The sequence below is a fragment of the Anolis carolinensis genome, chromosome 1 (assembly GCF_035594765.1).
Source record: "Anolis carolinensis isolate JA03-04 chromosome 1, rAnoCar3.1.pri, whole genome shotgun sequence".
In the NCBI taxonomy this organism is placed as follows: Eukaryota; Metazoa; Chordata; class Lepidosauria; order Squamata; family Dactyloidae; genus Anolis; species Anolis carolinensis.
In genome coordinates this window covers 51,009,809-51,023,884 of record NC_085841.1, presented here as the reverse complement: position 1 = coordinate 51,023,884, position 14,076 = coordinate 51,009,809, and the positions used below count along the sequence as shown (strand labels likewise).

General features: G+C 39.7%; 1 protein-coding gene and 1 long non-coding RNA gene across 2 annotated transcripts in view; one reads left to right on the top strand and one right to left on the bottom strand.

Moving 5' to 3' along the window:
* Positions 1 to 14,076, top strand: part of birc6 (baculoviral IAP repeat containing 6) — a 212,235-nt gene that overhangs the window by 150,478 nt on the left and 47,681 nt on the right.
* LOC134297268 (uncharacterized) lies at positions 4,514 to 7,568 on the bottom strand. The gene is made up of 2 exons (XR_010004002.1): positions 6,678 to 7,568; positions 4,514 to 5,924 (listed from the first exon to the last, which is right to left on the bottom strand). It is a non-coding gene; the product is annotated as an uncharacterized LOC134297268 (long non-coding RNA).

Here is a 14,076-nt window from a genome sequence, read left to right as displayed (position 1 = left end):
CATAGCACAATATTAGCATTATATATTACTATATTGAACTATACCACTATACTGTAATATTATTAGTAATATTATATGTAATATAGAATATATAATTAATATTATTATATGGTATTATTATTAGTGTTATGTTGTATTACATTATAATATTATTATCAATATTATATGTATATACCATATATTATATTATAAAACTGAGGGCGGGGGCCAGGTAAATGACCTCGGAGGGCCGCATCCGGCCCCCGGGCCTTAGTTTGGGGACCCCTGATCTATAATATGATTTGGAAAGTCTTCGATCATTGGTGTAGATAAAAAATGGACATTAATCGTGTTCTACAATTTCTGCTCAATTGTTTGAGTAAGGACTTGAGATCACACACTTTAAAATGTCATGTATCATTTAAAACGTCATGTATCAAGTATTTTCCCACAATTTTAAAATGTGGGAAGGGAACACTATCTGCACATCCTGATATAAAGAGATTTTTAAGAATCACAACAATTACATCCTTTCCTATTGTCCATAGATTTCCATCATGGAATTTAAATTTGGTCTTGAATAGACATATTTGCTCCTTGTGACTCACTGAAAGAGACCTCTTTGAGGCTGTCTTTCAAAGTTGCTTTTTGGTTGCAGTTACTTAGGCAAGGCAAGTCACAGAATTATAAATAATACTGACTATCTCACAGGTGTGATGGTACTGAGCTCTGTCTTGAAGAACCTAAAGATGGTTCTCTAACCATAACCTCCTGGCATTTTGTATTAATAATAGACTGTGAGGTAGCTTTAGCATTTTGACCTGTGGCAGAGGCGTTATATGTATGTGTACACAGTATAGCTTTCATGGCTGAGTTAAGAATTTGAAGCCAGATATTTCTAGTCCATTTCCAACACAATAGCTGATGATTCTTGAGAATATGTGGGCAGCAAAAGAAGAGAAAGCTAGCTGGAAGAATAGGACACCAATGTTGCAGCATTCTTATGGTTAGAGGTTTTGGTAACCACAGAGCAAAATCTAATAAAGGCAGTGCAGTGTTCAGGCTACCTTTTAGATAAAACATGGAAAGAGAATAATGTAAAACAGAGAATTAAGTTATATCCATGGTTGCTACCTTAATACACACACCTAGATACATCTGTTTATGTTTTAGGTGCACAGTTTCCCGAGTCTTCAAGAAGTCCCCAATTTTCAGTTTGGAAGTACAGTAGAGTCTCACTTATCCAACATAAACAGGCCAGCAGAACGTTGGCTAAGCGAATATGTTGGATAATAAGGAGGGATTAAGGAAAAGCCTATTAAACATCAAATTAGGTTATGATTTTACAAATTAAGCACCAAAACATCATGTTTTACAACAAATTGACAGAAAAAGCAGTTCAGTACACAGTAATGTTATGTAATAATTACTGTATTTACGAATTTAGCACCAAATATTGCAATGTATTGAAAACATTGACTACAAAACATTGGCTACTAAAAGGCAGACTGCGTTGGATAATACAGAACATGGATAAGCGAAGGTTGGATAAGCGAGAGACTACTGTACCTCTTCTTCACTATTCCATTCCCCACCTCATAATTAAATGCCTTGCTTTCTGGAAGTAGTTTTTACAGAAGCCAATATGTATCAGATTATAATTAAATATAGATAAACATATATGACAAACTCATACTCTTCATTATTTGTTTGATCATTACGTTAATAACATTAGAGCTAATTGAACTCACATCCTGTACAAAGCCATCACTGCAGAAACCTCTATTTATATACAGTCCAAAACAAAGCAATGCAGTTACTTTCCACTGAAAGCTAATTGCTGTTTATGGTCTGTAGATGGCATCGATTTGCTGCAGTCATAACTTTTACAATCTTATCCAGTTAAGAAATGGTCCCAACTTAAGGCTTGATCACGTACTAAACTAATGTGTGTATATGCCTTCAAGTTGCCTGTCAACATATGGTGACCCTGTGAGTTTCATAGGGGTTTTTTAGACAAGGAAAACTCAAGAGGTAGTGTGACCAGTTTTACCTCCAACCTACAGCACCAGGGATTCATTGGCAGTCTCTCATCCAAGTGCTAATCAGAGCTGATTTTGCTTAGCTTCCAAGATCACATGAGATCTAGTACCTTAAGGATTTTTAAGCCTCCTAAATTCTTACAGTTGACCTGTAAGTTCCTGGTACAATCTTTTCTGCAGTTGTGACTTCTTCCATGTTTGTAAATTACTTCTGAGACAACAAAAATACTCAGCAGTTCAGTTACATACACACTGAGACTGTGTTTCTTAGGTATTGTATTTCACTGATTTTGAATACTTGAATGTTAGCTACTTCTGCTGGGTAATACTTGTTCATACAGGAAGGACAAATGTGTCATATGTAATTGATATAAGTGAGCGGGGGAATAGTGAATGTAATTAATGCTTGAGTTGAAGCTTCAGTGAAAGTTGTGGAAGAAGACTCTTGCATTTGGTATTCCTTTTTATAAATTAAAATTGCTACTTTGTGGTTAATGCATAGGCTTTGCTTTCCTGGGTAAGAATATGCCATAAATGCAATATCATTCATGCCACCAGTCCTTATGCTAGAAAAATTGAAATAAATATATGTTGAAATAGTATTTATACCAATATTGATTCCAAGCCTTAAAGTAGTTCGGGGCTCTGTTATTATGGAAACATAACTTCCTCCCACATCTGATGTACCATGACTTGAAGTACTACAGCCATCAAGGAGCTGGCTACTACATACATGGAAAAATTATGCACAGCAACCCCTCCTGTCTCTCATTAATAGGATGGTTTTGTGTACTTTACATTTTATACTGTGTCCTTGACAGAGAAGAGCCTTCAATTGAAGAGCTGTCCAGTCCAAGTTTAGCTTAAAAATAAGAACCATAAAGTGAGATCAGGGGACTTGAGGTTAGCCATCACCAACATTTAATACCTGAGCAGCAGATTAAGTAGGCTTTCCCCGATGCATGTATTGATCTATATTTCTATTTAAATGGATTGCTATTGCAATATTTTTATCAGCATGTCTTGACTGGTAGGAAGCCAGTAGTGGTTTGAGCATTGAACTATGATATGACTCTGGAGTCCAGGGTTCAAATCCCCACTCAGCTGTGGAAACCCATTGGGTGGCATTGGGTAGATCACTCACTGTCTGTCTCAGGAAGGCAATGGCAAATCCCATCTGAATAAATCTTGCCATAAATTGCCATATGTCAGAAATGGCTTGAGGGCACACAACAGTAAATAAACTGGCACGTTTAAAGCATATACAAATCTGTGTTGTGTACCTTGTCTCTATTTAGTGCCCTTCCCATGAAATTTCTTTTCTAGGATGGCCATCATATTAAAAGGGTGAAACCACTTGTCTTCTCCAAAGATTTGATAGTCTACACTAGGCCAGCAATGTTCTTGTGGAGTTTAGGTAGAATTCTCTACTCTTACTATTGTATTTTAATATTTTCATAAGCCATTTGGGAGGCTTGCTTGATGAAAAAGATAATAGAAATGAAATTAACATTTACACTGTTCAAAGGTTTAGAAGAGTTGGCCCTTGTCCTATTGAGAGAGAAATGGGTGCAAATCTATTTGAGAGAGAAGCAGGTACATAAAAGAAAAAGATTACAAATTTCTGAAGAAACTTGTTCCCAGATTCTTTTTTAGAAGTTTGAATACCTTTAATTCATAGCAATTTATTGCTAGCTTTTATGGTTAATAGCTTTGGAATCTCGAGACATTTCCATAGGAAAGTTAGTATCTTCATAAACAGTAGTTTCAAAAGGGAGAGTAGGTGGCATGATTTCTCTTTGGCATTCTTATTTACCTGTAGTCCAAGTTCCATTGAGACTCATAGCTCTCATCTTAACAGCTATCCCATAGGTGACCCAACCCTAATAGGATCTTCATTATAAACCCATTTTTGTTTTTCATTTCAATGTCTATCTGAAATACTCAGATGAAAAAGTAAACACTTCTTTTGTATCCCCTCTTCTATCTGTAACCTTTTTTGTTTTACAAACTCAGCTTGGGTATTTCTCTTTCTGTCTTTCAGTGTGATCAGCAACATCCTAGTCTTGGCTCTTTGCTTCAGATACTACTGATTTCTTCAGGCTTTTGTCTATAGGTAGCTTCTTCCTTTTTAATGCCAGATCTGGACCTTGCTTTTCTATTCTAGGGAAACAAAGGTCCTTCTTCTTGCTAATATCTTTTTTAGATCTCTAAGCCCTTGGCTGGTTTCCCAAGCATTACTTTAGATATTGGTAACAAATATGCTTTAGATTTCAAAATAAAATAATTGGTTTTGAATATGACCTATCTCATTCTTTCGAGTTGAGTAGTATAATAAAAGATTAAACATCAGTTGAGGACACTTGTCATTATACTTCAATATACTGTAGTTTAAGACTACCTCTGATTATTTACTCTAAGAAAAATACTGTTTTTATAAAAGTATAATTACATTTTTCAAATATTAATTCATTGAAATAGAAGCATAGAGCTGAAGTTTTCAGTATTGCAAATTTTTATTTTAAAAGCTGCAGACAAAGGAGGGCATGGCGTATAAAGCATAGTCTTTTAGAGAAATGTTTGACTTACAAATGGAATCTGGAAAAAAATTATATGCACATTTGCCTTCTTAAAAGAATTAAGACTTGTTGGTTCAATGCAACTTATTTCCAAATAACTGAACACTGGATTGTAGTTGGAGAGATCCTACCATGACTTTGAATCCTTACACTTCAGAATAATTCTCCTCGATTAGATGGAATATGTGAAAGATCTCTGGAGAATCCAAGCTATGTACAATGAATAGTTTAGAGGAAAAGATTAGAAATCTCTAGGGGGTTGGGTTTTTTTTACAGGTTGAAATTCTAGTTGATCTGAGTTCTTCTCTGGTTGAATTGGTTGAATTCAGAGTTTAAATAGCTAGTTCCAAATATTTTGTTCACTTAAAATTGTAATAAATTTGCTTTATTGCCACCTCTGAAGGAATGGCTTTAAAAATGTACTAAAATGATTGCAAGGATGGATCTATATTTTTTAGTACAAATATTTTTAAAAATCCCGTTCCTGGTATTATAAAATGTTTTTTGAATAGAGTATAGTTTACAAGCATAAATGTGAATTGTAAACGTAAGGACAAGAATATCTGGCACAGCAGTCAGCAATATGAAAATTAAAAGTATTTTGGAAGGTAGTTAATTGAAATTTTATTTACTTACAATACAGTACTTAACATTGCTGTTCTTTCTACACTTTGTATATATTTATGTAACTTTAGCACATAATGATGGTTTTGAAATGGTCTCATTTCTAACCCAGCTGTCACCTACATAGAGGTACATAATTACAAATCCAAAGGTATAATGGGAATCAAGTAAGTAAAACATAGGAAGATTTTATGGCACCCATTACCTTTAGTTTTTGTCCTGCATATGTTAACAACATCTTGCATATTAATTGCCAGGGAGGGGAGAGGAAGCATGTGTTATGAGTGTCTGAACTTCCAGCAGTCATCAGTGAGAGTTTAATATGTAGCAGTCTTCTTTTATATAGTTTAACTGAGTTCATAGATGCATTTTACAGTTGTTGATGTAGTGCCCTAAAATGGGCACTTCTTTCTGGAATGTGTTTTTTTCTTTAAGCCTCTTTTTCCTGTTGATTGATGTTCCATGTTTCTTTTTGCCATTGCTGGTCTTCTGAGTTGCTAGAAAGCCATCAAAGGGTTGTATATACGTAGACAAAAACAATTACAAATAGATTAAGTACTGTTCCAATTATTCCTAACAGAGCTAAAATAGATTCCTCCTTTTCCTCACTCTCTTCTTGCCTTTTCACATCTTCTAATGTTGTGATGGCAGAGCTCCTCATCTTTTCTGCAAAAATCTTCACCAGTGTTCTGACTGATAGCTACAAAGGGGGAGAGAGAGAAATTACCAACTTGCCAGGAGGCAGGGAGGCACTTGCCCCACACTCACATGTGCCTGCAGTCTTCGAGCATAGCCGTTTATTTTTCAGATAATTAAAAACCATCATGGCTTATTTCACTCCAAATTACATGTGGATTTTTTGTTTTAAAAATCACATTTATTCATATTTTCAACCCCTGTATCTATTCAGCTTTAATATAGTTGTACATTCTATACTGAAACATTAATTTAAATGTTGTTTGACTTTAAATATTTAGCAATTTACATAGTACTATGATGGTATATACAATTTCACTGTACAGTATAGCAGTCCCATCGTATGGTCATTGATCATAAATGTGATTAATCATCCACGTGGGAAAAAAAGACTAATTTCAGCAGACTTTATTTCAGTTGATTCTTTCTAACTACTCAATAAATAAATTTTGTGGAATTGAAATGAAAGACAGCTTTTTTCCATGTTTCTGCTTAAAATCTTAATATGTCATGTTATTAAGTACATAAGAGACGGTTTACTTGAGCTGGGATTTGCTGTCTGTTGCATTTAAACATTACTGTCTAAAAATCTTATTGTCAGTCTAATCAAAATTGAATGCTTAATCGTTGGTTCTGTTTACATCTTTCACATTCAGACAGACATTATATCTTACACAGGTCTTTACATTTATGAAAGCGCTGGTAACAATCAAAGCTAATACATTTTCACTTAAAGATTTTTAAAAGCCTCTCTTACCCTACATTGCATCAGGAATAAAATCTCATCAGACATGCTGCTTACTCCTCACTGCAGTGGAGAAACAGCCTTATCTTCATGGAGGACTGTTCTTTTCACTCAGAGCAGAAATTACATGCAAGCATGAACAGTGTTTTGATGAATGAAGCTGTAGATGTGCTACACGAGATAAAATCTTCAAAGAAATGCAGGCCTTGTTTCAGTTATCCACTGAAACAATGTGGTGTCAAGAAAGAATCCCCTGTTCTCCGTGTCCAGGTTATATATTTATCTCCTTTTAAAATCCTGGATTCTTCCATAGAATGTGTAAGCAGTAAAAACATCATTGAGTCTTCTCGTTAAAATGTGATATCTCATGGCTATATGTGTAGCACTTCCCCAAGACATTCCAATGTTATGGTAATTTAACATGCTCTCTCGGTCTTGTTAACTCTCTGAAGAGGCTTCTTTCATGTTGCTGAGTTGTAAATCCAAAGATCGCGGGTGATATTAGAGCAGTCATTCGCATTTGTGGTCCAGAAGGAACGAAGTTTTCTGTTTGCTCTAGGGTTGTTACACACTTGCATTCAAAGCATCTGACAAATAATTCCAAGGCATTCTTGAGAGCATTGCATAACTTAGCAGCCAGTCAGATCTGAGGAGTGGAATGACAGCGGCTTCAGTTGCAGACTGTAGTGAGTGGTGACATTGATTAAACATGCAGTTGGCACTGGCTGAATAAAGAACAAGTTACAAGTCACCCTTGAAGACACTGAGTTGCATAACAATATCCAATAGTTCTGCTCTTTCATTGCCAAACCAGGCACATTTTATTCCAGTAACAACTGTGAAAGTGTGTTGTGTAGAATAAAGCCGAGTTAACTGTTTGTTGGGATTTTCTGACCAAGTGCTCTGTTGCTCTATTGACATTGAGGGATTCGAGCGAAAACAGGGCTGATGGGTATTTTTATTTTGGGTCTCTTTAATGCTGCATTTTATAAGATGTCCATTTCAGGATGGAATTGCCTTTTTTAATATCCACTCATCCCACTCCCATTTTCTATCTGAAGAATACAGGTCAGTGTGAAAGTCATCCTGATAATACAATTTTCAAAATAAATGCTCCTATGCTATTGTAAAAGGAAGCAAAAAATAGAAAACCTTTTCTTGTTGCATGTCAGATCTATGTTCATGGGGGTTGGTGTGTGAGATATATTTAATACTTCTTCAGGGGAAAACTTACTTTGTAGCTAGCTGTCATTAAATTTTTAAAAAAATATTTATTAATTAATTGTTTCTGTAGGAAGCTCTCCGAGCAGAACTGTTATTCCTTGTATCTAGTGTTTCTATATTATGAATGACTTTACGTATAAATGTGGTCTTCTTGTGAACATTTCTTTGTTCAAAAGGCTAAATAATAAATAAAGCTTTTCTCTATGAATTGTACTAAGTGCCTCAAAAATCTTAAAAAAGAGTGTTACTGTGTAAAATTTTATATCTTTTAGAATGTATAATAAAATGGAAATAGAATATAAATCTGCTATGGCCTTCCTTTGATGTAAACCAGCATATTTGATATATTACTGAAATGATAAATGTTTAATAGTACTTTAGCTTGAGGTAAAATGTGTAAAAGAAATTGGCCAGGTGCTTTTGAGATTATTTCTATTTTTATGTCTTTAATTAAATCATATATCCTGCTCTTATTAAAAATAAGTTCATTTTCAGAATAAATTCTGAAAATGTCTCCATATGTTGATCTAAATTTTTGTGTTTCAAATTTAATTTAAGACTAATACATCAGTCTATGTATCCTTTCAATTTTAATATTTCAAAGTATTTTTATTAAACTATTACAGTTTTTCCTTCCACTTTTTTGAACAGTAAACTAAGTTTGTTCAGCACCTGTCCTTCAAAGGTACTAAATGGGACCATATAATACAGTAGAGTCTCACTTATCCAACATAAACAGGCCGGCAGAACGTTGGATAAGCGAATATGTTGGATAATAAGGAGAGATTAAGGAGAAGCCTATTAAACATCAAATTGGGTTATGATTTTACAAATTAAGCACCCAAACATCATGTTATACAACAAATCTGGCAGAAAAAGTAGTTCAATATTCAGTAATGCTACATAGTAATTACTGTATTTACGAATTTCGCACCAAAATATCATGATATATTGAAAACATTGACTACAAAAATGCGTTGGATAATCCAGAACGTTGGATAAGCGAGTGTTGGATAAGTGAGACTGTTGTGACTGCGCCTTCGGGGATTATGGTTGATGGGGATGGAATTCGAAGAGGAAGAAAAAACCCTCGTGATGAGGGTTCACTGGAGGAGTTGCGCAGGAAGCGACTTAGAGAGCTATATGGGGGATCTTCTGAGGAAGATTCAGATGGGGAGATGGATGCTGAGGAACAGGTGGTGGCTGGGGAAGCGGGCACTGAATGGGCAGAGCCACCGGAGATGTCTGGGGATTTGGGGTCTATGGATACTTCTGAACCTGGGGTTTCTGCAGGAGCTGATCCCAATTGGGATGCTTGGAGAAGGGAGGATGGTTCTTTAAGTGTTCATGGGGCTAAGTGTGGGCAGGATGATTGGGACTCCGACGAATTGCTAGGTACTCCAGATCCACGAGCTCTAGCTGTGTGGAGCTCAGACTCTGAGTAGATTTGGGACACCTGGTGTTTGGGTGTGAGTGTTTGGTCACCCAGGAGGAAGGGGAATAAAATGGGAATGTTTGGCCACTGCACTTTGCGTGTGGCAAGGTGTTGCTGAGGCGCCATTGGGATATCTGTGTTTCCATGAAGACTGGACTTGGACTATGATTTGAATCTGCTGTTATCACCTAGCTTGGCTCTCGCTGTGTCTTATCGTGGACCTGTTTTGGATGACTGCACCCTCTTCAGACCTTGGATCGGAATTTGACCTTGCTACTGCCTTTGCCCTGTGATTGATGACTACTATCGGCTTTTGACTCCTGGCTTGCTCTTTGGACACTGCTGTTATCTCCTGACCTGACCTTGGAATCCCGGACGACGTCTTTTCACCATCCTTTTGGAGCCTTCGGCTTTATCCACATTGTGGAAGCAGTCTACTGCATTCTTTGTTTGTTTGTTTGTTTCCTGACCAATTTGGTGTTTTCTTTTGGGAACTGTTCCTTTGAAAACTACAGAGCCGGCTGGCAGGGCTTGGACTCAGAAAGTGCAGTTTGCACTAAGTTTGTTTAGCTTTGTTTTTACCTGCTTGTGTTGCTGAATTATATTTTTGTTTGAACTGCTCTTGAAGCACTGATAGTGAAGTGTTTCAAGGTTTTTTCTGTGTTTACATTACTTTTTGGCTTATCTGCTGAATAAACTCTTTTTTTGTTCGCTAATTGGCGTCTGACTCTTGACAGAGACTCTACTGTAACTTTGGATTATGGTAATAGTAAATAGATTGTTTTCTAAGGAATGATTTTCTCCTTCATGGTGTCTGTGGAATCAACACATATGGTATTGATTATGCATAAGCAATACTTTTGGAAACTCTCTCAGCTGTGAAGCTTTGGCTAAGCCCCGCCCGGCTTCCCCATGAGGCATATAAGGCCCAGTTGAGGATGTAGCTACAGTTCCCTTTCTTCCGCCGCCTTACAAGCAGCTTTAGGAACCTCTCGTGAAATTCTATTACTTGGTTTGTTTGACAACATTTTCTGGTTCTCTGAAGCCCTTTTGAATTTGGACTGTATTCACTACACTTTGGCTTTATCCCTTCTGCACGGTAATACGATTTTGGACTGTTTGACTATGGCTCTCTTTAAGAAATGTTCTTCTTGTACAGAGAAGTTAGCAACAACTGATGGGCATGATAAGTGTGTCGCTTGTTTGGGAGAAGGCCATGTGGCTAGGGGCTGCTCAGCTTGCAAGGCTTTAACACCGCAAGCTAGGAAGGAGAGGGAGAAGCGGTTGCGGGTGCTTGTGTATGAGTGCACTCTTCTGCCTGCTTCTGAGTCCCAAAGGGCTACCTCCGCCTCTCCCACCCCATGCTCCCTCATACCTCCAGCTTCTGCTTCTCCAGTTCCAGTAGCAGCAAGCAAGAGAAGGAGATCTAAGTCTCCCAAAGAGAAGACTTTGCTGGTGCCAGCTTCTGCAGAGTCGCAGAAGAAGAAAACAAAGAAGCAGAGGGCAGCTTCTGCCAGCACTGTTCTGGCCACACCCCCTCGCACTGAGTTTGCCGGCTCTGTGCCAACGCTGCTTCCGGCCACGCCTGGCTTTCGCCCACAGACGCTGAGGAGGCAGCCTGAGCTGCTTCCAGGGACGCCAAGAGGGGAAAGCGTTGTGGCCTTGCTCCCCCGAGTGGGAGTAGCCCATCCCCCTCCAACGAGCAGCCGTAGTCTCCTCCCTCCTGCCTTACCCCTGGCAGTGGCCGGGGCACAGCCACTAGACGGGATGCAGCCGGGGCACAGCCACTAGACGGGATGGCGCCCCTCGGGTGGAAGTTGCACAGTCTGTGCAAGGGGTTGCCTTGCGGGCAAACACGCTGCGTTCCAGAGATGAGTATTCTTTGGCATCTATGTCTGCATCACTTTATTCACAAAGCCCTATGCCATATGTCCCTCCGCCCTTCCCTTCTCCACCAAGGAGGCAGTCAATAATAATAATAATAATAAAACTTTATTTATACCCCGCCACCATCTCCCCAACGGGGACTCGGGGCGGCTTACATGGGGCCATGCCCAAGACAATACAATAAACCATAACATAATACAATTAAATAATACATTACATAAAATAAACAGTACAACATAAGATCAAAACAGTCAAGTCAGCGAGACTTCGTCCATAAGTCTACAGGGGGCCGTGAGTATTTTTTTGGTCCAATCCAAGAATGTGCACAGCCACCAGTGCTCACTCCACTGCAGGCTCTGTCACAGCTGTTACAAGATCCAGCTATAGACCCTTTCCCCCTCACATTCAGAGACATCTCGCTCTGAAGGGGATAAGCAGCCTGATCATCAAGTTGAATCATTGCTGCCAGAAGGATTTACTGGGCTTTCTTCACTTATGGGTCGTTTGTCAAAGGCATTAACCCTCCCAGTTGCAAAGCCTGATCAACCACTGGAGGACCATCTGTTCCCCTCTGATCAACAGCAGCAGCAAGGCCCAGCAACTACTGCATTACCATCAGTGCCTTACTTGCTTAAACTTGCAACAGCACCAGACTTAGCATCTTTGCTAGTCTCTCCAGTGCCTAGGAGAGATGCTCTTTATAAGGTTGATTTGGCAAAGGCACCTTGGGTGTCAAAGCCACCAAAGCCTAATGGTGTGGTGCTTGAGATGCAAAATAAAAGGTCAAGCACAACTCAATCCTCACCACCTGATAAGGAGGGCAGGAAATTGGAATCTATGGGCAAGAAGGTTCATCAGAGTGCTGGCATAGTAACTAAATTCGCGCATTATGGAGTCTACATGCCTACATATCAGGAGTACCCGTGGAACAAAATAGCACCATATTTAGACTTCTTTCCACAGCAGCATCAAACATATGTAAAACAATCCAGCAAGAGGCATTTATCCTGGCAAGGGCACAGAATGACATGTCAAAAGATACGGCAGAGGTCGCTGGGTACATGTTTGCTACATCCACTACAATTCGACACCATGCCTGGCTCAGAGCCTCTACCTTATCAGAACAGGGTAAGGCTTTGGCAGAAAGCCTTTCAACCAGCAATGATGGAGTTTTTCACCCTGACACTGATACGAAATTGAAGGTACTCAAGAAGTACGTCAGGCTGCCTCTAAATATGGTTTTCACCGGCCACAGTCATACCAGCCTAGGAGTAGATGGACCATCTGCCTCACACACCCGAAGGCCGTACACTTCAGGTAATAGATCTTTCCCTCAGGCAACATCAACTGCTACCTCAGGACAAATTCCTCCTGCCCGCTTACGCCAGCAGGGTAAAGGGCATTGCCAGCCCAAATCAAAGCGCCGCTTTTAGCGGTGCTTGTGCCTCGTCTGTTTACCCTTCCTCTTTTCATGGCAAGGTGATGGTGCACACAGTGGTGGGCCCTAATTCTTCTACCTCTGTTTCCTCTTTGGAACCTGCGGTGCAGTAATATCCTCTACCAGGGGTGCATATTCGTTTTGGCTCATGCTTGGCGGAGTTTGCCCAAGCATGACAACAAATCACCACGGATACGTGGGTCTTAAGCATCGTACAGCATGGTTATGCGCTTGAGTTTCTTTCATTACCAAAGACTGGCTACGTGAAGTCTACGCAGCCATCTGATGTTCTCTGGCAAGAGATTCATACTTTATTAAATAAAGATTGTCCCATTGCAGATTTCTTGTCTGAAGCTTTTTTCTCTCTACTTTTTAGTTCCCAATAAGGACGGTGGTCAGCATCCTATCCAGGATTTGAGAGAGTTGAATGAATATATCTATTCCCGCACTTTTCGAATGGTGACCTTATTTACTATCCTCCCTCTCTTACGTGAACGGGCGTGGTTTGCCACCATAGATCTCAGGGATGCGTATTTTCACATCCCTATTGCATCCCATCATAAATATCTTTCGTTTATGATAGGCAACCATGCTTTTTCCTTTGGGTGTTACCTTTTGGGATCTGCTCAGCTCCTCGGGTGTTCACCAAATGTATGGCCGTCGTTGCCTCTTACCTTCATGTTCAAGGAATCACGGTATTCCCGTAAATAGATGATTGGTTTCTTGTGGCACGTTCACATCTTCAATGCTTGCATGACATTCGTTTCACCCTTTCCCTTCTCCAGGACCTGGGTCTAGTGGTCAATGGGGACAAGTCCCACCTTCACCCATGACAGTGCATTCATTTCATCAGAGCCCATCTGGATTCCCTCACAGGCAGAGCCTACTTGCCAGAGGATCGCTTTCAATCCCTTCAGAAGGCCCTCAGCGAGGCCTGTCATTCTTCACGCATACAGGCCAGGTGCGTCCAGCACCTATTGGGCTATATGGCATCCACAACATCAGTCACAGAGTACGCTTGGCTCAGGATGCGGCTGTTACAGGCATGGTTTCTTCAAATCTTCAACCCCCTCCGCGATGCACCTCAAACAATGCTACACTTACCTTTGACAGTCAAGGAGGATGATTCGGGCAAATATATGCAGCGGAATGCCCTTCCAACCTCGTGGACCCTCAAGAACAATAACAACGGATGCTTCTCTGCATGGGTGGGGAGCGCATTCCGGATCGGTCACTGTCCAGGGCCAGTGGTCTCTACAGGAGTCCCAATCCTACATCAATTTCCTGGAACTTCTGGCACTCTTCAAAGGGCTTCAGACGTTCAAGGATGTCCACTCCAACCGAACGGTGCAAGTCAGGACAGACAATACTGCAGTCCTGTGGTATGTCAACAAACAGGGAGGGACACGCTCCTGCTCCCTCCTACA